Source organism: Alligator mississippiensis, chromosome 2 (genome assembly GCF_030867095.1).
Source record: "Alligator mississippiensis isolate rAllMis1 chromosome 2, rAllMis1, whole genome shotgun sequence".
NCBI classification, from domain to species: Eukaryota; Metazoa; Chordata; order Crocodylia; family Alligatoridae; genus Alligator; species Alligator mississippiensis.
Genome location: NC_081825.1, coordinates 95786963 through 95809480, shown reverse-complemented (window position 1 = coordinate 95809480; position 22518 = coordinate 95786963). Strand labels below are relative to the sequence as shown.

The 22518-nt window shown below is 48.5% G+C and overlaps 1 protein-coding gene across 6 annotated transcripts in view; it reads left to right on the top strand.

The window, feature by feature from the left end:
* TRIM2 (tripartite motif containing 2) overlaps positions 1 to 22518 on the top strand; it is a 157000-nt gene that overhangs the window by 50516 nt on the left and 83966 nt on the right. The window contains exon 1 of one of the 6 annotated variants that reach the window (XM_019481475.2): positions 7780 to 7882. The exons of the other annotated variants lie outside the window; for them this stretch is intronic. The gene's annotated coding sequence lies outside the window, so the exon portion shown is untranslated. Of the gene's footprint in view, positions 1 to 7779; positions 7883 to 22518 lie in introns of those variants that run through there. 6 annotated transcript variants of the gene reach the window in all.

The following is a 22518-nucleotide window of genomic DNA, read 5'->3' as shown; positions in this document are numbered from 1 at the left end:
GGGAGGGCCCCTCAGGCATCCAGTAGCCTGTCCTGCTGAGCTCTCCAGCTGCACCCTCCACCAGCAGCTTGGGGAGTCTGGGCCAGCACCTGCCCCAACAGGTCTGCAGTGCCAGTCATGAGGCATGGCTGGCCATGACACCACTGGCCACGAGCAGGGCCAGCTCCTGCTGGGGGAGTGGGGAGCCCAGCTGGGTGCCCTTCCTCTGCACCTTGACATCTGAGGACACCACCCAGAGCTGCATGCCATCGCTGATAGCCATGACTGCACAGAACCAACAGCCACACCAGCTCTGGCCACATGGTAAGCCCCTCTTTAGAGAGGAGGGCACTCCTGCCCCTGCCTCTGACCCCTGCCCCTGCCCCCCCTCCGTGCCTGGCCTGCCTGCTCTCCCCTGGCCCTGGGTTCCCCCCCATAGCATGCAGGGAGATGGGAGACAGTACCAAACTTTACTGAGCAGCCTATGCCCCTGCAGCGAGGTGGGCACGGGCCTCTCACATGCCGAGGAATATGTTGATGCTGGTAGTGATGTCCACCTCAGCCGTGGGGGGAAGGAACATGTAGTGCAGCCACAGGTAGCCGTCTAGCCAGTGGTGGAGGTTGCAGGGCAGCCTGGGCTTGCTGCCCATGCCATCGTAGCTCAGGGTTCCATGCCAGGTCTGCAGGTGTGTCTGGGGCACTATGGTCATCATCATCAGCAGGGCATAGTGGGTTGGGCACCACTCAGTCCACATAAACATCTCCTCATGCACTATCCAGGGAATGTGCCGCAGGGGCACGCTCAGGGTGCAGTGGTGGCATGGGGGAGGGCTGGCCCTGGGGTGCCTCCCTGGAGAAGAGCCCTGTGGGGAGGGTGGAGGTGGGGGCAGCTCCTTGTCCCAGTCATCTGGGAACCCTGTTCCCCCCCTCAGCCTAGGCACCGGTTGGCCTGCAGGAGGAGAGGGGAGAGCAGGGTCCGGAGCCATGGCAGCACGTGTTGCTAGGAACCTGTCCTGTCCTGGCCTGGGAATGGGGTGAGGGAGGCAGGCTGCTCATAGCTAACACCCAGCAACCTGCTGGCCCCAGGGGAGTGAGCGGGGATTAGTGGGGGCTGCCATTGCCACTGCAGCTGGTACTCCTGCTGCCTGGCATCCTCTTCATGCCATGGCTCCTTGCCCTCATGCAAGAGCTCCCTCCAGGCCTCACAGATGTTATGCAGCATGCAGGCTGCAATGATGACCTGGAGGAGGTCATCCTTGGCGAACTTGAGGCGGTCAGTGAGGGTATGCCAGCATCCCTTGCGGTGGCCAAAGGTGCACTCCACCAGGGTGTGGGTCTGGCCCAGGCAGTAGTTGAAGTGGGTCCAGGTGGCCAAGTAGGACCACATGAGCCAGGGTGGGAGTGAGTAGGTGGGGTCCCTGATGAGCAGGACCGCCCAGGTGCAGGTCCAGCACCCCAGGCACAAAGCAGCTTGCACCAGGCCTGGCAGGCCACAGTTCCAGAAGACATGGGCGTCATGGGTGCTGTCTGCCCAGCCGGCACTCACGTGTGTGAAAACACCTTGGTGGTCCATGACAGCCTGAAGCACCATGGAGTGAAAGTCCCTCTGGCTGTAGTACGGGTGGTACCATGGGGCAGGCAGGTGATGGGAATGTGGGTCCCGTCTGTTTAACCATGAAGAAAACCTAAATCACTCGCTTCACTTTCTCCAGTTCCTTGAGGGGAAACAAACATCATTCAACTGGCCCTGCAGCCCACAGACTGAGAAGAATTATTTGCATCCACTGTAATGTAGTCTCAGTGAAACTTTTTGGGACTAGTTAAGTAAAAAACAAGCCTACACCTCAACAGCTCATCCAATCAAATGGATACATTTTATGCCAGGGAATTCTTCTTCTGAAAGTAGTAATCATTAAACTCACCCAGAATTCAAATAGTCAGAAAACAGTCTGTATTGCCCTACAAGCCATGCTGAAAGTAGTATTTCTGCACAGAACATGAAACATTTTTTGGCACCAGAATTACAGCCCACTAAGCCAGGATCAGGTTTTTTGATTGTACTAAAAATATCAGTGCTCAGGAAACAAAATGTAGTCAATTCATCCCATTCATTCACCAGCTGGGGATGGGATGACTCACAGCTCCCAACTCACCCCATTTACTTTTATTTTTGTATAACATTTACCACTTGTTTTAATCCTGCCTTTTCCAGAAAGCGTTTGTACATCCATTGGGACCAGTGGCATTTCAACTGTTTTGCCATTCAACACTTTGAATGTTGGCAGGTGTTTGGGGAAGGAGAACTAAACAAAAAAGAGGAAAAAGCTAGAAATAAGCCAACAAATATGGATGTGTCACAGTTCCCCTTTCTTATGTAGGGCTGCAGACTTCTTGGTGTCTGAATATTATTCATTGGGTATTTTTGTTTAGATTTTTTACTCTAATGCACTTAGTGGCTTGCTTATCTTATCTTTTCTTTTTTTTAAAAAGTACATACATGAGAAAGAGGGAAATGGGTGTTATTTTTTTTTACTTCTCCTAGCTGTTTAATGATTGACTCAGATATTCTTTGTTCTTGTTTTATTTTTAAATTTTATTTTTCTCTTACACTAGAAGTCCTGGCTTGTCTAACTTGAAATAGTGCACAGCTATGAGTCAGAAAGTCATATTGTAACATCACAAAAGAGGGACAGTTGGCTAGTGAGAGGAGATGGGATTTTTAGTGGGACTTTTATGGAGTAGTGGGGGGAGGGTTGTTTAAACCTGTTATTATGATGTCTAATGGATGTTTTCTGTTCAAGATGCATTCCCCAACCCATTTAATTAGCAGGTAACTACTCCCAATACACTTTCTTTGAGAAGTCCACTAGCACAGCAGTTCTCAACCCATGGGTTGTGATCCAAAAGCGGGTCACAAGAATATATGAAAGGGTCATGAACAAACTTTAAAAATGGATCAACAAAAATGGATTCTCCTTTAAAGGAGGAAAAAATATGGGAGACGGTGGGTTTTTCCTTGCAGGCTAGCCGAGTTCCAGTCTGCAAGGAGCTGCCTGGGGCCCCCCATTCCCCTTTTCCCCCCACACACTGGGGGGCTGGGTATGGGGGGCAGCAGGTCAGCAGTGAGGGGCACCAGCAGGACCAGGGGGATCTTTTCTACTTAAACTACTTACTGGGTCAGGACTGGCCATTGATGTTTACAAATGGGTCATGCTGCAAAAAAGGTTGAGAAACATTGCACTAGCACAACTATGGAAGATTGGGCCAGATCCTGACAGTTTTGTAGTGAGAAAGTAAGAACCAAACAGAATAAAAAAGCAGCTTGTTTTAAAAGCAACAGCAAAGCTTTTGAGCAGGAGTGCTCCATTCCTGGCCTCTGGGCCAGATCCAGGTCTTCCCGTGGGGCCAGAAATTTGGTGGTGAGGGAGCAATGGAAATCAACACTCCGCTGCTCTCCTGTCTCCAAATTTTCAAGCCCCACATGGCTGGATTGACCTTCACTGGGCCAGCCACGTGCAGAAGGATCAGACCCTATTTCCACATGGCTGGATTGAGCCTTGGTCTCATCCAGCCACATGGAAACAGCATGGCCAAGGTCTAATCCAATCATAAGGAAATGGCCTGACCAGAGCTGATTTAGCTTAACAGAGCTGGGGCCTGATGCAGCTACTTGGGAATGACTTGGCCTTGAGTAGGCTATTCCCATGCAGCTGTATCAGGCCCCAGCCAGACCAGCACAGGAAGCCAGATCAGGCCCACAGACTGGATTCATCCCACGCACAGACTTGGCACTACTCTTCTGAGGATCAGAAAGTTGAGATAAGCACTCAGACTTTTAGGTACTTAGATTACTCAAACCTCTGAACCTTCAAGCTTGTGATGATACTCGTAACATGTTTAAAAGTGACTAAGTGATTTAGGAGCTTAAATCATATTGAGTGTAACCCAGGTGGTGGCCCAATATTTCCCACCCCTGCCCAATATCAGGGATGGTGTGGTGAATAGGACAGGGCTTCCAGCCAGCACCAATTTACTTTCCAGCCAGCCCCTGCTCCCTACAGAGCAGCCCATGGTCCCAAGAAGGTCTAACATTTAACTGATTTAACTATTTACACTTTATTTACAAAACAAGAATAATAGGAAAGGTTATTTACAAGTGAACTTAAATAGCAAAACAAACCAGAATGCTTTAGTCAACCTCTGACTCAAGAACCACAGGTAGGGTAACTGGCAGCTTTCAGCCACTGCTGAGGTGCTACCACAAGGAAGCAAGGTGCTCACTCCCTGCAGCTCCAAACAGGCTTCCCAATAAGCAACAGACTGCAACAGGTTAAGCTCTTCTGGTCTGCAGCAATCAAATTGTATCAAACCCCAACCCCCCAAAGAGGCTGAAGGGTGACCTTCTGTGGCAACCAAAAAGGCAAGCAACAAGCAACAAAGTAGGCTCCTGCAGCAATCAGCATGACACAAGCACAAAGCTCAGGGACTCCATCCGATGACATTCAGCTGCAGAATAAGGGACAGGACTGAGTCCCCTCTGGGGCAGTCAGTGGCAGAGGGTCAGCAGCACAGGCAGCTCCCAGGGGTCGTTGCTCTAAGCCCCTGGTCCAGATGACTGGCCAGGTACCCCACATGCCTCGCGGCTCGCCAGTCCCGCTCTGAGCACCGGCCTGTGCCCCGAGCTTCCAGGGCCCCTTGTCCAGGCACTCTGCCACTCCTCAGGATCCCAGTGCCTTGCCTGCTGCTGTCACGCTTCCCCAGTTTCCTTAACTCGCAGGTCCAGCTCCCTGCTCCAGATAAGGATGCTGCCTGCACTCCTGGTCGCTGCCTCTTCTCTGCAGTGGAGTGGGGGGCCGGCTGCCACCCCTAGCCTCTGGGACACCTGGCACGTCCAGCACACTGTAATGGGGCCTTGGGGCACCAGATCTCTGCCCCAAGCCTTGGCTGCTGCTCCCTCTCTACTGCAGGGCTGGAGGCACAGCTGACTGCCGCTGCCTTCTTCTCCCAGGGCCTTTGAGGATCTTCAGAGGGGTCTCTCTGCTCCCTCTGCTGGGTTATCTCACCCCAGCTCTTCAGAAGCCTCCTGCATCATTCCCCGGAGTCACTGTCAGCAGCCTCCATGCCAGTTCAGCTGCTGCTTTCATCTCCTCTGGCAGTCCCACCCTGGCTTGCAAACCAACCAACCAGGGCTAGGGTGGCGGGCCCCTGACCCCAGCCATCCCCCTTCCATGCGAATGAGGGGATTGAAAACCCCTTCTTTCGATTGGGTTCTCCTTTTCCACAGGGCAGGGCTCCCTGGCTCCACCCTTAGGGTTGCTCAGAGTTCACTGGCGCTGTTTCTAGCCCAGAGTAAGTATCTCAAGCCAATCTGGTGAGCCCACATTGGCAGTCTGTTACATGAATTTTGGTAAGATTTGGGTGCTTTTCAAAAAATTGCTCACAGTACCTTTCAGAAATAGATGTGTGCCCTCATAAGCTAAGGACAGAAGTTACACATAAACTGGTCTAAGTGATCAGAAAATGGTTTAAACCTGTAATAGAACATAAGCTTAGCGCACACAAACTGGTTTCAAAATGGGCGGAAACAGACCTGCCAGGCGCAGCAGCTTGTGCCCAGCCCATGGACCTCTGGCTACAGCCCCTGGACACCTTCTGCCTTCCAAGGCATTCTGGGGCTGGAGCTGCAGCTCCACATGCTGAGCAGAAACTGCAGGGCTGAAGCTTCCCACCCCTGAACCCAGAGCAGTGCAGTATGGCCGTGGCACCAGCAGCTGGAGGCAACGGGGCAGAACAGCATCCCCGGCCCCAGCCAACCCACAGCTGGTTGTGCGCCTGCAGCCCCAGGTGCTGTATGGGATTGGGGGTGCAGCACCAGTGGCCACCAACACCTCCAAGCTGACCCAGGAAGCTCACTCCCCAGCCAGCCCCCTCCACACTGCTAGGCCAGACTGTCACAGCAGGCTGGGAAGGACTCTGCCCCCACAGGCTGCCCCACAGGACCCTTCCTAACCAGCTGGGGCTCCATGACAGCCCTGCCTGGCTTGGGCGTGAGGAGCCTGGAGCAATCTGGCTGCATAGCCTCCATGGCCTCAGCCCAGACTGCCCCTCTGCCTCTGCCCTCAGCAATACCCACAGGTTGGATGGGCTCAGCCTTGCAGCCCCAGCTCTGGGTGGATAGCAGGGCCAAGCCCCCCACCACCTGAGCAAGAGCAGGGGGGAAAGCTGGGCAGACACCAGCTGGAGTCCCATGTCCACCCAGAGACAGGAGAGTTTAATCCCCACACCTTGCCCTGCTTTTCCTAAGGTGCTGCCTCTGCCAGTGTCTGGCCTTGGGGACAAGTCTGGCAAGGGCTGCTTCCTTCCTATGTTCCTACAGGCCAGGGTGAGGGTTTAAACCCCTCCACAATCATGCTTAGCTCCTGAGGGGGCCTGGCTACACTCCCCAGGTCAGGCTCCCTCCAGCCTTGCCGCTGCTGCAAAGAGAAGGAAGGGCTGCCATAGCACACTCTGGCTTCTAGCCTGAGCCACTGCAAGCATGTGCCTGCATTTCCAGAATTAAATGTGAATGTCTGTTCACTTGCAAATCAGTTCAATCTTAGCAGGTTAGACTAACCTACAAAGATTGAATCAATTCAGGCTCCAGCTTTTTGAAAGCCTGTCCCTATCCATAGTGGCTGGCTTCTGGGATTTCTCGCAAGGACCTCACTTAGGCAGACTTCCACTGACTTAGATAAGAGCTTATGGGAATTTGTCCATGTTTGCACCACAGCGCCCAGCTGTTTTAAAAGTGACCGGTGCTGCAGCGTGTACAGTTGTATAAGTGGCAAAATGTGTGTCAGCACTGAGAAAATGGCGATGGCGCACTTTGAACTAAAACACCTCAAAGGTGCTTTAGTTCAAAAGCGTACCACCACCATTTTCTGAGTGATGACACGCATTTCACCACTTATACAACTGCACGCTACACAGCGCAGTGCACGTCAGCTTGTGTGCGGAGCAGACTTGATTAACTGAGTCTACTCCAACCCACCAGATCTCCAGCACATCACGGGATGAAAAGGTATATGTATAAATGCCCTAAGAAAGACCTCTAGGTTTGCATCTCCCCCCACTCCCTTTCTCTCCCCAAGGATTTCAAAGATGTAAGTCATTAGTATTTACTTTCTCCCATATAAATACCAAGCATTTTAAATGACTTACCTAATTATCACTAAGATCCAGTCAACAAGCTAGATATTTTTTTTTTGCCTCAGAGCTATTCTCATTTATGTTGGGTGGGGAACTTGGGGGTTGGTTTGCTGTTGCAGGGGTGAAAGCATGAACACCCTGTATATTAATTCATGATGCTGTTGGACCACTTGTGGCTGAGTGAGCGCTTAGTCATCTGTGCTTATGAGCTCATAAACTGGACACAAAGGTGGCTGTTTTTTTCAAAGTCTTTATACCTTGGATGACTTGTAGGGCCAGTGCTTGGGAAAACTGGACCAAATATACTGCCTGACTTGTCTGCAATTTGTAGCTTATGAAAAACAGATGAGTTAATGCTCTGAAGTTAACATTGAAAGCTTGTGACAAGAGCAGCTTTGACAAAAAAACAGAGTTAAGAAGATTCAAACTCAAGCTAAATTGTTCCCCCCTCCCTTTGTCTATTTTTACTTCATTGCTGGTACGTGTCCAAGGAGAGTCAGCTAATAGCGTTCAGAAATATGAGGGGATAAAGTTTTAAACTTTCAGATCTTTTCAAGCTGGACATCCTCAGGAGTAAATGAAGGGGGAGGTGGGGGAGGGAATTTGAGAGGGACGTTTTCATTAGGTGAAGTTGTTTTTTGCCTGCTCAGCTGACAGCGGTTTGAAAGAGAAGAGACTGCAGCAGATCTTTTCCCATTGTCGTTCTAAATATACTGTAAGTTATCTTTTCATTTTTGCTTCTTGTTAGCCTTGTGTGCTCTCAAGCATTTTCTTTTGGCAGCTTTGAACTCTTTCAGAGATTCTGCTGTGTGTGTGTGTGTGTGTGTGTGTGTGTGTGTGTGTGTGTGTGAGTGAGAGAGAGAAAGAAAAACCATGAATCAGCTTGTATTGCTGTATTTTTCTTCTTTTGAGTCCCTTTTATACAGCTAACTGTTGGCTGTTTGACCCGTCTTTTTGCTGATGGCTACACCAGCATGATTTTAGAAGTTTTGGTACTTTCTATTGTCTCGTGCATTAGAACTTTTGCTGGATTTGTATAGAAACTGAACTGCAGTTGGCAAAAAAAGCCCAACAAACAACAGCAAATGTTTTGAATAGGGATCATGTCAAATGTGCTGAAGAGCTGGCTTTCAAAGGCAGATTGTATGATGCTGAGCAAACAGGACAGGATGCGACAAGGGAAAAATAATTGTTTCCTGCTGCTTAATAGTAAAAGAAAAAGTTGAAGCAAAGCCAAGACATTTGCAAAAGGAAAGTTATCTAGCCAAAGCAAGAAAGTGACTGCAACCTTGAAAGAACAATGTTAAGTTATATTTAGGAATTCATAAAACAGCGTATTCCCCTTTGTTGTTTAACTCTTTGAAGCGTGAAAATAAAATACATTGTCTTCCCAAATTGTTTTCTCCTTCTTCGTACAGACTTTGTCATTTTAGTTCTTTTACCCGTTTTTTGGCTGCTCAAATATTAGGTGGATTTCTTGTTTATTTTTAAATATTTTGAAAATATAATGTACAAGAAGTTGCAGGGAGGCATAAGGAAGAGCAAGGCCAGTTGGGAATTTTGGGCCTTGACAACTTCGATATTGTAGGCCTCAGATATGTTTTCTATCAACCTGCATGCATACAAACTGCCTTATCTTTGAAATGTATCACCACTATCAGCCTGGGAAACAAGGAGACCAAAACAGACCCCAAAAAATGTGTCAGCTTAATGTGGGCAAATGGTACTACAGAAAAGATATAGTAGCTAAACAAATATATTCACTGAATGAAGAATCAGTATACTTGGGAAATGCCCTGTAGCACCACATGAACAATGGCAGTGGCTAGATCCTGCTTCCAAAGAAAGTGGGGCAGGAAGTTCCTTTCCCCTCCAAAATGTGATTATGGATTGTGTAGGTTGAAGGCAGTGGATTTACTGCCTCACTAACCCTTTGTAGAAGCAAGCAAGCAAGGTTGCCAACACTTTTGGTTTTATTGTGAGTAACATAATATCCAATCTTAAATGTCCCAGAGCTCCCTGACTTGTTGATTGCTTGAAAATCTCAACTTCACATGTTTGTTAAATGAAACTTTCTAGGCCTCAAAGTGTTGGGAAGGCACACAGAAAGAAACTACATTTACTATCTTCTCATGAAAAGAAGCATTAGTTTTAAGCTGACCTGATTTTTTTGAAGGATCTCATGATTTTGTATCCTTGGTGTTGGTAATATCAAGAGGGGCCAACCATCTACTGGGTAGTACAGATGCCTGTTGTTATTCCCACATGCAGAGACATTTAGCCAGCTAGGAAAAGGCTTCTCGTTCTTAATAGATTTTTTTAAAAGATTGATATTGGAGTGCACTGCCCACTTACAGTAGATTTCATAGACAGTAGGGCTGGAAGGGACCTAGAAAGATCATCAAGTCCAGCCCCCTGCCCAAAAGTCAGGAAGTCAGCTAGGGTCAAATAAGCAAGATAAGTGTCCAAATGTTTCTTAAAAGAGTCCAGAGTAGGCATCTGCACCACCTCTGGTGGAAGTCTATTCCAGGCCTTGGGGACTCGGACAGTAAAGAAGTTTTTCCTTATGTCCAGCCTAAAACGGTTATGGAGGAGTTTGTGACCATTGGTCCTTGTCGTCCCTTGGGGCGCTCTGGTGATCAGACGTTCCCCCAGATCCTGATGCACACCCCTTATGTACTTATAAGCTGCCACCAAGTCACCGCTGAGCCTGCGCTTTTCCAGGCTGAAGAGTTCTATGGCTCGCAGCCTCCCTTCATAAGGCTTATTCTCTGGTCCTTTGATCATGCGCGTGGCTCTCCTCTGGACTCTCTCAAGCTTCTCCATGTCCTTCTTGAATTGTGGAGTCCAGAATTGGATGCAGTACTCTAGCTGCAGCCTCACCAAGGCTGAGTGCAGTGGGAGGATTTCATCCTGAGATTTACCTGAGAAGCATTTACTTGAGAAGCAAGGAGAGAATTAACAGTGGATGCATAGGTTTGTCTTGACCATCAATGTATTTTGATGGAAATTCTTTTCCAGGCACCAACCATAGTTCACTAATTAAGCAAAATTAAGCTTCTTTAAAACTGCCATTAAGGAATTTAGAGTTAGGGCCTGACTTCTAGGTGTAACACCTATTGTGTATGCTGACTATCTGTGATGGCTGCATAATGCCTGTGCCTATAGGACTGGGCAGTCTGTTTATCTACATATATTGGGATTTAAATAATGTTGCTTGGAACCAGGATTCATGTTTGTGGGGTGATGAAAATGAAGTGAAAATCTAAACATCTCACAGAGCAAAGCTTCTAAATGTTAATTTTAGAAATATTAAAAGGACTTTTCATTTCAGCCTTATTGAATCATTTTGTTTCTAGTCAATATATTATTTTGATCTTATGAAGTCAATTTATGTTTCATTGTAATTTGTAGCAAAACATAAGTCAAATTAATTAGACGATGAATGTGTCATGATACACCACATCATGTGTCACTGATACATCACAATATAATTATATGCCATAGCATGTACTTTAATTTATTGTTTTGTTTTATTGTCATCATTCAATTAGGGTGCATCAATTATGCTAATGATAATTGGTCTTCTAACAGGCAATTAATGTTTTGAATGATTTAAAAATAGCCTGTAATTTTCTATTGTAATTGGCCAGGTATAATATAAAGGAAAATGCCATGACATGTCATGTTATAGTATATTGTGGTACGAAGGCTCCAGCTAGCCAGTAGTCAGGCAGCCTGCCCACTTGCCATTGAGGAAGTAGGTGAACTCAGAATTTGGGGCAATAACTCATTAATGGATGCCAAATTAAAAGGAAGAATTGTAATTAAAAGTGCACAAGGTGAATAAATGCTTAAGTGCATGGGTGAGCAGTGGCTGGCTGGCTGTTCTAGTAGTAATTAGCCACGGTAGAGTTAAATGGGGCACAGCTAAATTAAGGGTGGGGGGGACTAATCTTAGATATGTGAAAAATGTTAATAGCATGTATTTTGGCACTTCCTGTTCTACATGATGATCTAGTTACTATAGACATAAAAATATACCCAGTCTTCAAATGCCAGCTAGATTACTAAATTCATTTACAAACAAGCAGGCTACTGACAATATGCTTTAAAAATCAGATAACAGCCTTATAATAAAATGTCCTGTCATTAGAAGAAAAAAAAAAAAAAAAAGATTTACAAAGGAAATGGGAACAGAATTTGTCAGCTACTATGTGTGATTAGAAATATTGCTCAAGTAGCTCCATTTAAATGAATGGAGTCCTAAAAGGCAATTGTGTGTGGTAGATTGAACAAGAGACTGAAGGAGTGTTATATGAGGCATTAAAGATGTATATTCAAATGGGAATATAAAAAATTAAACAGCGACTTTTAGAAAAGCAGATTGAAATACTTGTTCTAGTGGGTCTTCCTTTTTGCCCACGTGCCAAAGGCAGGGGCAGATCTAGGGTTTTGAAAAAGAGGGTGTAGATGGTGTGGTGCACTGTGACAAGGTGCCATCTGGGGACCGAGTTTCACATCGACCTGCCCACCTGTTCAAGTAGGTCAGTCCGTCCAGTCTCGCCTGCCACAACTTTGCTGATCCCCAAACTGGTGTAAAAATATGAGAAGCTGCCCATTTTGATTCCCCAATGCCAGGGGGCACTATACACAACTCCAGCCCCCCCTTATCATGTCCTTTGCCTTGCAGGTGGCATCCTGAGATGGCTTTATGCAGATGGCTCTATGCTTTGGCTTGTGGCCAGGCCCAACTCAGCCCCTTGCTAGGCATCATTCATTCGTCCATTCACTATGCCCCATCAGGCTTCATTCATACTGCCCCCTTCTCACTGGGGCCTCTTACATGCCTCTTACACCCTCTTCACCAGGCCTCTTGCATGCTGCCTGTCATTGGGCCACACCCAGCCTGCTCTGCTCCCTTGAGCGACTGCATAGGCCATCAGGCTTGGTTACTCACTCTCCTTGACTGGCCCTGGTGCAGCCTTTTGTGCCTCTCCCATGACCCTCATCTGCATGGTGATCAGCCAATTTGTCTCGCTCTGAGTGGAGTTTGGACCTGAGCCTTGCTCCAGGTAACTTATCCTTGCTCCCTCCTTGGGGCCAACTACTCGCCCTTTTGACCCAAACTCAGCCTCACCACATCTGAGGGCTTACCGATGTCTCCCTCTGACCCAACACTTGGCCTCACCGTGTCTGAGGCCTTACCACGGTCTCAGCCTCTGGCAGCCTCAAGAGTCTCTAGACTTTCCTTGGCCTATCTGCCCCCTCCCTGGGGCTTCCACTCCTGCCCTCCTCTAGGGGCTTCCAACTATGCCCTCTACCTGAGCCTTACTGTTATGCCCTCTTGCTGGCACCTCCGGGATCTTGTTCCCCATGGGGCTCAGGTGTCCGGAGATGTGCCTGGCCCCTGTACCCATCCCTGGATCTGGGTAACCCACTAGGATGTGGGGGCTGGAGTTTTAAGGTGCCCCTCCTTGCCTTTCACCAGGGAGGTAACTGTCCTGCCATGGCAAGCCCCACCAAACCACCCTTCCTGGCAGGGTGCAGTTTTTGGTCTTACCCAGGACCAAGCAGGCCTACCTGCCCTAATCTAGTTCCCTCATTAGGTCTTCTGGCTGATGTACTTGGGCTCTCTCTCTCCTTGGGCCCAGCTCTTACTCTGACCCCATTCAGATTTTGTAACAGCCTGCATGTTTAGAATAATTGATTCATAGATGTTAGGGTTGGAAGGGACCTCAATAGATCGAGTCCAACCCCCATGTTGGCTGACCCCTACCCTCTTCGGCTGTGATGTCCCTCCATTGAAGGGACCTTCAGCCCTTACAGGCTTTAGGCCAGTTGGGGTGCCAGATAACTCACTGTGGCCCTGGCCTGCCCTTTGCGGTGGGCTTAATTGCCTTTCAGCCCTCAGGCCCTGACCCTCTTGCATTGACTAGTGTGAGGGATCAGAAAGTCATTTTAGCAGCCTCTGACCCCCTTAATCCAGAGGGAACACTTCTGGGTCGCACCATAGAGCCCTCTTCTACACCAGGACTTGCCTGGCCCCTTGTAGGCCTACCTGCTGTTAGCCCAGGGGTGGGCAATTATTTTGGGTGGAGGGCCACTTAGCAAGTTTTGGCAAGTTGTCAAGGGCTGCATGGGTAACCCCGCCCCTTGACAAGTGCCCCACCCCAATTACCATCTTGGGACTGGAAGTCCCACCCCTGACCCTTACCACCAGAAGTCCCTCCCTTTGCCCCTGGAAGTATTCCTTCGGAAAAGAGGGTTTGCTATCTTAGAACTGGAAAAAAAGACAAATTATGTACTAAAAATCAAATACCCATAATATTATATTTTAATTCAATTAAAAAATATTTTTGTCCTGATACCTGTGTGTTTTTGCTTTATATGTAGAAGTGATTGCATTAAAATTCAAAGTGTAGTCTTACTCCTGTATAGTGTGTGGGGTGTGCAGCGGTGTTGGGGGCGTATGGGGGGGTGGATGTGGGATTTGTGGGGAGTTGTGGATCTGTGTGTGGGGGGGTATCTGTAGGATGTGCGATTGTGTCTGGAGGAGGGTGTGGCTGTGGGGTTTGCAGGAAGGGTTGCAAGGGGGGAGCCAGCTGGGCCCTTACTGCCTGAAGCCTCATGGCCGCATTTGTGCTCTGGCAGCTCCTGCTGCTGCCAGGAGGCCAGGGCTGCCGGGAAAGGGTCTGTCAGGTTCAGGACAGTGTGAGGGGCTCCTGGAGCCACTGGGGGTGGTACAAGTCAGTGAGGACATGGCCTAGGATGTGGAAAGCCCAAGGAAGTGGTGCACTGGGTGCCTGAGGCAGGAAAGGCCTGGCTGGGCCCCCCCATGGGTGGCCTGGGGGTTGCCACCACCCCTGGGGGATGGCCCAACCCTTCCCCCCACAGGGGTCCTGTGGCCTGACAGCAGCTTGCCCCCTGGCCCTGGGACAGGCATAGGGGCTGTGCCAGGAGCCAGAGCAGAGCCGTGGCTGCTTTTCTCCTGAAGCTTTCAGGAGGTCGGGGGCCCTGGGAAAGCTCCTGTCCTGCCCTGGAGGCAGTGTGGGGGGGCCACCTGAGGCCACTGGGGGTGAAACATGGGCCAGGATGTGGGAAGTCCAGGGATGTGGCATGGAATTTGCATCCTGCACCTGAGGCTTGGGATGGTAATGGCCGGGGTCCCCCGCCACAGGCGTCCCCAGTGGGTGCCACCACCCTGGGGGGAATGCCCGGCTCCTCCCACCCCACCCCACAGGGGCCCAGTGGCCTGGCAGCAGCTTGCCCTCTGGCCCCAGGATGGGCAGGAGGCTGTGCCAGGAGACGGAGCAGAGCCTCAGCTGCTTTTTTCCTCTGAAAGCATCTGTGGCCTTCCCGAGCTTCCTGCACCCTGGGCCAGGACCTTTCCAGGTCGTGCCACCCCCAGCAGCCTCAGGAGGTGATCCATGCTACCCCTGGGGCTGGCCAGGAACTTCCCCAGGGCTCCTGGGCTCCTCACAGCCAGAGGAACTTCTGGAGCAGAAAAGCGGCTGCGGCTCCACTTCCACTCCTGGAGCAGCCACCCCGCCCATCCTGTGGCCAGGGAGCGAGCTGCCACTGGGCCCCTGTGGCCACATCCCCACAAGGTCATACCACCCCTAGTGGCCCCAAGCACCCCCAGCGCTGCCCCCAGGTTGGGAGCCAGCAACATCCGGGTGGTGCCCTGAGGCCAGTGTCGGCAGGGCCCAGAGCAGCTGGCAGGAGCCCAAGGCACAGCTGGCTGGGCTCTGTGGAGCTGGGCTGGGCTGCCCCAGCAGGGAGAGAGGGGAGCCACCCTGCTCTGGGCCCCACCAGTGCTGGCTCCCATGCGCCCCCTCGTTCCCAGCCTCCAGCCCCATGGCCAGACGGGGACCAGCGTGCCCCCCAACCCCCTCTTATCTGAGTTTCCCACTCCAGCACAGGCAGGAACAGCCCCATGGTCCCTCTGGCTGGGAAGTGGGGGGGGGGGGGGGGCAGGACAGGGTGGGCCCTGCTCTGCCAGGAGCCTACTGTGGCTTCCTCTGGGTAGTACTGCCCCTGGCTCCTGTCACTTTTGACAGGTGCCAGAGGCAAATAAATATTAATTTAAAAAAAATTTCTAGGGGCCCCACAGACCGGACAGAATGGCCTGGCAGGCCACATCCAGCCCACGAGATGTATTTTGCCCACCCCTGTGTTAGCCCCATGCTTAGGCTGGGCCTTGTTCTCACTAGGTTGAAGCCTTCTTCCTGGGGCTCTGGACCCCACTGGGCCTGTAGGAACCTTCTACCATCCCCATAGTTCCTCCCTTACCTCCACAGTGTTGAGCAGCAGCTCAGCTGGATGTTGTTGCTCCCCAACTGCTTGCAGTAGACTACTGCCTCTGTCCTGAGAGCCTGGATCTTAAAATGGCTACCTTATCAGGGCCGGCCCACACTTGCTGGCTGCCTGCTCTCAGCCTTAAAGTGGCAGACACCAAAGGTGCTCTGCCACATGCATCATCCCCAGGGATCTGGGTTTTCTCTTTGCTGCAGAAAAATGTGGAAAAATACAGATTTTTCTCCTTTTAAGGAGAAAAAACATGGGAAACTGAGTTTCACCTTACAAGCTGGCAGAGTTCCAGCCTGCAACTAGCTGCTTTGGGCTGGGGGGGAGGAGTGCCATCAGGCAGGGAGCGCCATGTGAATGTGTGCATGCACATATGCATGTGGCAGCCAGGCAGCATGGAAAGCAGCTCTTGCAGGTAAGTCTATGGGAGGAGGGCAGATTGAAGCCCCCACAGTATGGGAGGGAGGGAGTGGGGCAGGGCTGGGGCTGGGGGCACTTCCCAGCTGGGAAGATACACAGGGCCCAGGGCTGGGGTGGGAATGCATGGCTGTAGGACCCAGTTGGGGAGTGGGATGGAGCCACGGGCAGCTTGTCTGGTGGGTGGGGCCCACTCCCCATCCCTGCACACACTCCCAGGGAGGCGGGGAATAGGGGGCAGATTTGTGCCTCCCCAAATTTGTGCATGAGTTGGAGGTATATGTGGGCTGCCTGCTGTGGGCTTGAGGCTCCCAGCTCTGCTGCCTTCCCCCTGGGGCCTCCACAACCCAGCAGACAGGACCCGGTGCGGAAAAGCAGAGCGGAGCAGGCAGACTTGGTACTGCCACCAGAAGACCCATACTGGCTGCACTGCCATGGCAAGGCACCTCTGTCCGCCCAGCAGCAGTGTGGGACACAACTCTGCACTGCCACCACTGCTGTTGCTGGGTGGGCAGGGGGTGCCTCACCATGGTGGGGAGCTGGCACAGGGCTCCTAGCATTGGCAGCACTGTGCCTCCCTGCCCTTCCACTCTGGGTCCCGCGGGAGGCCCTAGGCAGAGGGCAGCAGGGCACGGAGCCTGAAAATAGGAACTTGAAAAGACTCTTCATTTTTGATAAGGGGGAACAAACAGCTATATGTTGTGTGGATCAGTAAAAACTAAAAGCAAAACTACATGACCTATGAGTTTAAGATACTGTATTTACTCACATGTCACACCCACCTTCCTCTCCTGCCCCCCAAATAAGTCATTCAAAATTGGGGGGGGGGGGGGGGGCGTTAAGTAAGGAAGCTGAAATGGAGTTATGGAGATGCTGTAATGACTTCTGAGAGCTGTGCTGCTTTCCTGGACTTATGTGCAGGAGTAGCAGAGTTCAGTGCTCAGTGCCACTCACCCTCTTCTTCCAGCTCCAAATCTCAAACTTTGATCCATTTAAGCTGTTCAGCCAAGAGCTGCTGTCAGTTTGGCAGCACCTGTGGTAGGGAGATGCTTGAGCTTGAGCTTTGGAGCTGAAGGAGAAGTGAGTAATGCGTGTACCCAGCAGCATTCATCCAGGACAAGTCATGCTGTGGTAGGGACAGGGAAAACTGGAAACTTTTTTCTTTATTCTGCCCTCCTAAAACAAGGTGCATCTTATGGGAGAGGGGGAGGGGCAGGCAGGAAGGGGCATATGGTATGCCAGAAAATCCAGTACTTTTGGACTGTAGGATAACATTTAGAATTATTATGAAATACATCTGTCATGACTATTTAGAGAAACTTAAATATGGTTGTGTACTATAAATGTTAATTTAAAAAAATATTTTGGCAAATATCAAAGTTCAGGTAAAAAGGTACTACTAATTACACACTTGACTGTTTGTAGTCAGTGTCTGGAATAAGTACTGTGCTATTTGACTCAAAATATTTTGAGACACAGTATATTTAGAGAAGTTAGCATGCTTTGTGCAATACTACTCCCATTTCATAGACATCACACAGCAGATGTCTCCAGATACTAATGTATGGCAGGTGTCTGCAGGGCCAAGTTTGGGTATTTTGAGAAGTGTTTCATCATCCGACCGGTGAATGCTGTCATGTTTACTGCCACTCGAAGAAATGAAAACTCAGAATGGGTAAACAGGCTTTCACACTAGGCTGTGAAACAGCTGAATCTCAGTCACATGGACATTTGTGTACAAAATTCACACAGCAATTTTTTTTCATAAAAATGGAAGTATTACATAGAAAATTTCAGAACAGCCTGGACACTGCAACTTTCTCTACTGATCTTCACACTGGTGAAAGCGATGTTATAAACCTTGATGGGATTAACTCTCATTAGACATAAGCTCTTGAAATCTTTTTAAATTGTTTTGTAAATGATACAAATCTCATTTGCAATTATTTAGAATCCAAATAACTGCGTCTATACAGTAAACTCTTGATTTGCACTTTTCTAGTCTGCAAACCCCCAAGTCATACTCATGTGAAAATCAATGATCTTTTTCCACGTCTCACCTCAAAAAGTATTTTTCTATAATGTGTTGAAGTAAAGTTTTCAACCATCATATAATTCTTTTTCTCAAATATAGTATATTTATTAATGTACAATGAAGTATCAGAAATAATTAGAGCAAAGCTTTTTGCAACATACATTTTGAGATGTACGACACTCTAAAAAAGAAATCTTTCCTACTGCACAATATTTGATCTTTTGCAATGGGTTTCCTTGTCCATTAGCAAGATATAATCAGAATAGCATAAGGTGTTCAGTGGGTAATAGGAGATTGTTTACTTGTAAAGAATAATTTTATGTGTTTATTTATTCAGTGTATATACAGCCCTAATACTGTATATTGCATGCAAGTTGAAATTATAACCCTCTGTGTTCCTGATTTCAATCTGTTCTTCTCCTTCAATTCCTGTGAAAAAAATGCACTGGACTTACAGAAATGTGAGTGCAGAAATGTGCTGGTGTAAAGTAACCATGTGTATAAAACTAAAGGGGACCATTTCCATGCACACTGTATTGTACCTTCTGTCTCACACATCAATGTGTTATCAAAAAGTGAAATATTACACTGGATTTGGGGTAAGCAAATAAAACAGCAGGAATGCATTTCATTGTCCTATATTTAGCTATTGTGATGGATGTTTTTATTGTAACTGCTGCATCATGACCTCTACCCTTTGAAAACCCATCATCATTTCATTTCCATGACCTTTTCCCCCTATAAAGTATACTCTGATATTTACAACATAATGCTGTGGGTGAGCTAACCAATAAAGATATTGGTGTTTTTTGATATGCTGGTAGAATCTTATATCCTGAAGAGTATAAGGATATATAAGAGTATAAGGAGTATAATTTCATAGTTTGTAGGGTCGGAAGGGACCTTGACAGATCATCAAGTCCAACCCCCTGCCATTGCAGGAAAGAGCACTGTTTTCAACATAAGATGCTGCCTACTGCAACACAACCTAGTGACCTTAATCATAGCCTCTTTTGGAAAATGTTATCTTTTGTCAGCAACTTTGAAGGTAAAATTCACCCCAGGGAGGCATGCCCAGGCCCATGCATCATTTCCACAAAGCTCTAGAATCCTGTATATGGTTTGAGCAGTATATCAAACTCCAGGTTGCTTGTGCACAGGGATGAACTTCATCCTTGAATTAAAACATAAAATGAAAGCATAAGGATATTATGAGAAGCTGTATGGAAATATCTTCACCAGAGGCTTTTTTTATTAGCTAGGGAAATTTGAGAAGGCAGGCAGGATGGAAAGAGCTCTGTTTTCATGCCACATAATGTATCTATTATGATAAAGCTTTCTCTGCAGAGCAATGCACAGTCCCTCTCAACCATCATACCACCTTCTTGTTACCATCATTCAGAAATATGTACATAGGCTGAGGGCATTTCATGGCCCAAAGTGGCATCCCTTATGAAATCATAGTACATTAAGACAGCTATCCAGTGGGTTCATAGATCTTAAAAGCTTTCAGCTGTGGTGTTCTGCAAAGTCATCAAAACAGCTCCCTGGAAGCATTAGATCATGATTCCGGGCCAAATGGATGTGGCCGTCATGCGCATTAAGGCAGCTCTGGTGATGTTTATGCTTGGTCTTCAAAAAGCGGCGGAGTAACCAGCAAGTTATTGGTAGTGTCAAAAGAGGTTTCTGAAAGAGGTGAGAAGGCTGAATATAAACTATGAATAAAGAGGAGCAGGGAGTTTATAATGCCCCAAATTCAGGTCACATAGTTTCATAGTAGCTAGGGTCAGGAGGGACCTGAACAGATCATCCTCTTGAATTTGCCCAAGGTAGGGGTGAGGACCACTTCCCTGGGAAATTGGTTCCAGATTTTGGCCACCCTAACTGTAAAATATTGTCTTCTGATCTCTAACCTAAACCTATTCTCCATCAGCTTATGACCATTGTTCCTTGTCACCCCAGGTGGTGCTGGGGAGAAAAGGGCTCTGCCTATTTGCTGTTGATCCCCGCTGATGAGCTTGTAGGCAGCCACCAGGTCCCCCCTCAGCCTCCTCTTGCTGAGGCTGAACAGGTTCAGGTCCTTCAGTCTCTCCTCATAGGGCCTATCCTGCTGCCCTCTCACCAAGCGGGTGGCCCTCCTCTGAACCCTCTCCAGGTTGGCCACATCCCTTTTGAAGTACGGCGCCCAGTACTCCAAATTGGACGCAGTACTCCAACTGTGGCCTGACCAAAGTCACATAGAGGGGGAGTATCACTTCTCTGGACCAGCTTGAGATGCACCTTTGGATGCATGACAAGGTATGGCTGGCCTTGCTGGCTGCGGTCTGGCATTGGCGGCTCATGTTCATCTTGGAGTCAATAATGACTCCAAGATCCCTTTCAGCCTCTGTGCTTTCAAGAAGGGAACTCCCCAGCCTGTATGTATGCCTGCATGTATCAACATTATACAAGCAAAGTATTTTTGATTTTTTTGGCACAGGAAAATATCATAATATGCTAAGGCAGGGATCGGCAACCTTTCAGGAATGGTGGGCCACTTTAATGGAGCTAAGTCCATAGGTGGGCCACCACTTCTGGCCCAGCTGCCACTGCTCTCCCCCTTCCCCTGTCACAATGCCACCACTGCTGCTCCCTGTTCCCCTTTCCCACAGGTCCTGTCACTGAATCATCGCTATTATCCCCTGTCACTGAATCACTGCCGACATTACAGGAATGTGGGCTGGATTCAGTTGCTTGGCAGGCCGTATCTGGCCCATGGGCCATAGGTTGCTGACTCTCGGCCTACGGCATTTAAAATATCACTTCTTCCCCTTGATAACTGAGCAATGTAATGAGGTACAAAATAAATATCATATATGTTATAAGGGTAATTTTTTCTTTATCAAGCTATCTTAATGTGCCGTGGTTACTTTATTTCTGTTCCTGTTGTTACCCACAATTAAAATGTAGTGTAAGAGGAGATCGATCAATCAATTAGACCATTCCAGTCACAACTCAAAAGCTTTATTAGGATATGCAGGAGCAAAGACTTATTTGGATTAATAAAGACAACGTTTGTGTTGCCTTGGATTCAGGAAAGAAACAGGTTCACTGGCCAGGCTTCCCTCTTCCCCTGAGGATTTGAGTTGGTTCCCTGAGCTCTGGAGAAGTCCAAATGGAGAAGTCCAAAAGTAAAAGTCCTGAAAGTAAAAGTCCAAATTTCCCTCCATTCTCTGTCCAATATTTGTAGATGGCTAGTTTTAATAGCCTAATGATTGATCCCTGATTGGTTTTATTTAAACTTTTTTGTTTCACTGAAACTTTTGAAACTGAATTAAACCAGATTTCTTGCAGACCTGGAAGGTGTCAGTTAATTGTGATTTATATCCCTGTGAAAGCAAAAGGAGCAAAAGGGAGGCTTCCTTATCTCTTTTCCCTTCCCATTGTGGAATGCTGTTAACACTGGTCTGTTACTTCTCCACCTTAGTTTATGATCTGACAAGGCTGCTTTTTTTTTTTACAATTTATCTAAGCATGCTAACAAAAATATATCTATTATAACAAAATAACATTCAATACATTTGGTTAAATCAATCTTTGCTTCTAATTATTTTAAGATGAAGCTATGATTTGGAGCAGTGGTTATCAACCTGTTTTGTACCAGGACCCATTTGTAAAAATCAATGGCCAGTCCTGACCCAGTGCCCCTCATTCCTGACCCACTGCCCCCCACCCCAGGCCCCAGCTCCACTGTATATGGGGAAGCGGGTGGGTGTGCGGGGCAGGGGGCAGTTGCGGCTGGTGAATTCAGACTGGTGGGGTGGGTGAAGTGTCACGCGGAGCTGAGTGGGGGTTGCAGCCAGCCAGGAGCAGGAGGGTTTGTAGCAGGCTGGAAGGGGGTGGGGAGTGAGAAGGGGTTGCAGCTGGCCAGGCACTCCAGCCGAGAGCAGGGAAGCTGCAAATCCCTCCACTCCTAGCCAGCTGCAACCTGCTCCCCACTCTGCTCTCGTGTGTTGCTCCACCACTCTGAGTTCACCACCCACTCCTGGCAGGCGGGTATGTGTGGGGGATGGGGGGCCCCAAGCAGCCCCTCATAGGTTGGAGCTCTGCCAGCCTGCAAGGGAAAAACCACGGTTTCCCACTTTTTTCTCCTTTAAAGGAGAATCCATTTTTAAAGTTTGTTCATGACCCTTTCATATATTGTTGCGACACACTTTTGGGTCACAACCCACAGATTGAGAAACGCTGATTTAGTGTTTGGATTATTTGATGCATGTTCTTTTTTATAGTGTTTCCTTTTAGACCTTGTGCTTTGTGGGTGCTTGCAGATGCAAACCATCCCCACCTTGCCCTTCCCCCCCCCCCCCCCCCCCTGGAAAAATGGCTTTAAATTTGGCACATTCCTGTACTGAACCTCATGCATGCCCAGAAGGGTCAGTGCACTAATTCAACCCAGCTTGCCCAATCTCTACAGACATTGGGCACTTTTGTGGGGCTTTTTTGGAGCTTTTATCTAATAGCTGATTGAATCAGCTTTAGTTAAAAGTGCCAAAAAGCCTGGATGAAGCCCCTGATCTTTATAGATGGTGCAGAACTGGGTTTAAGTAACA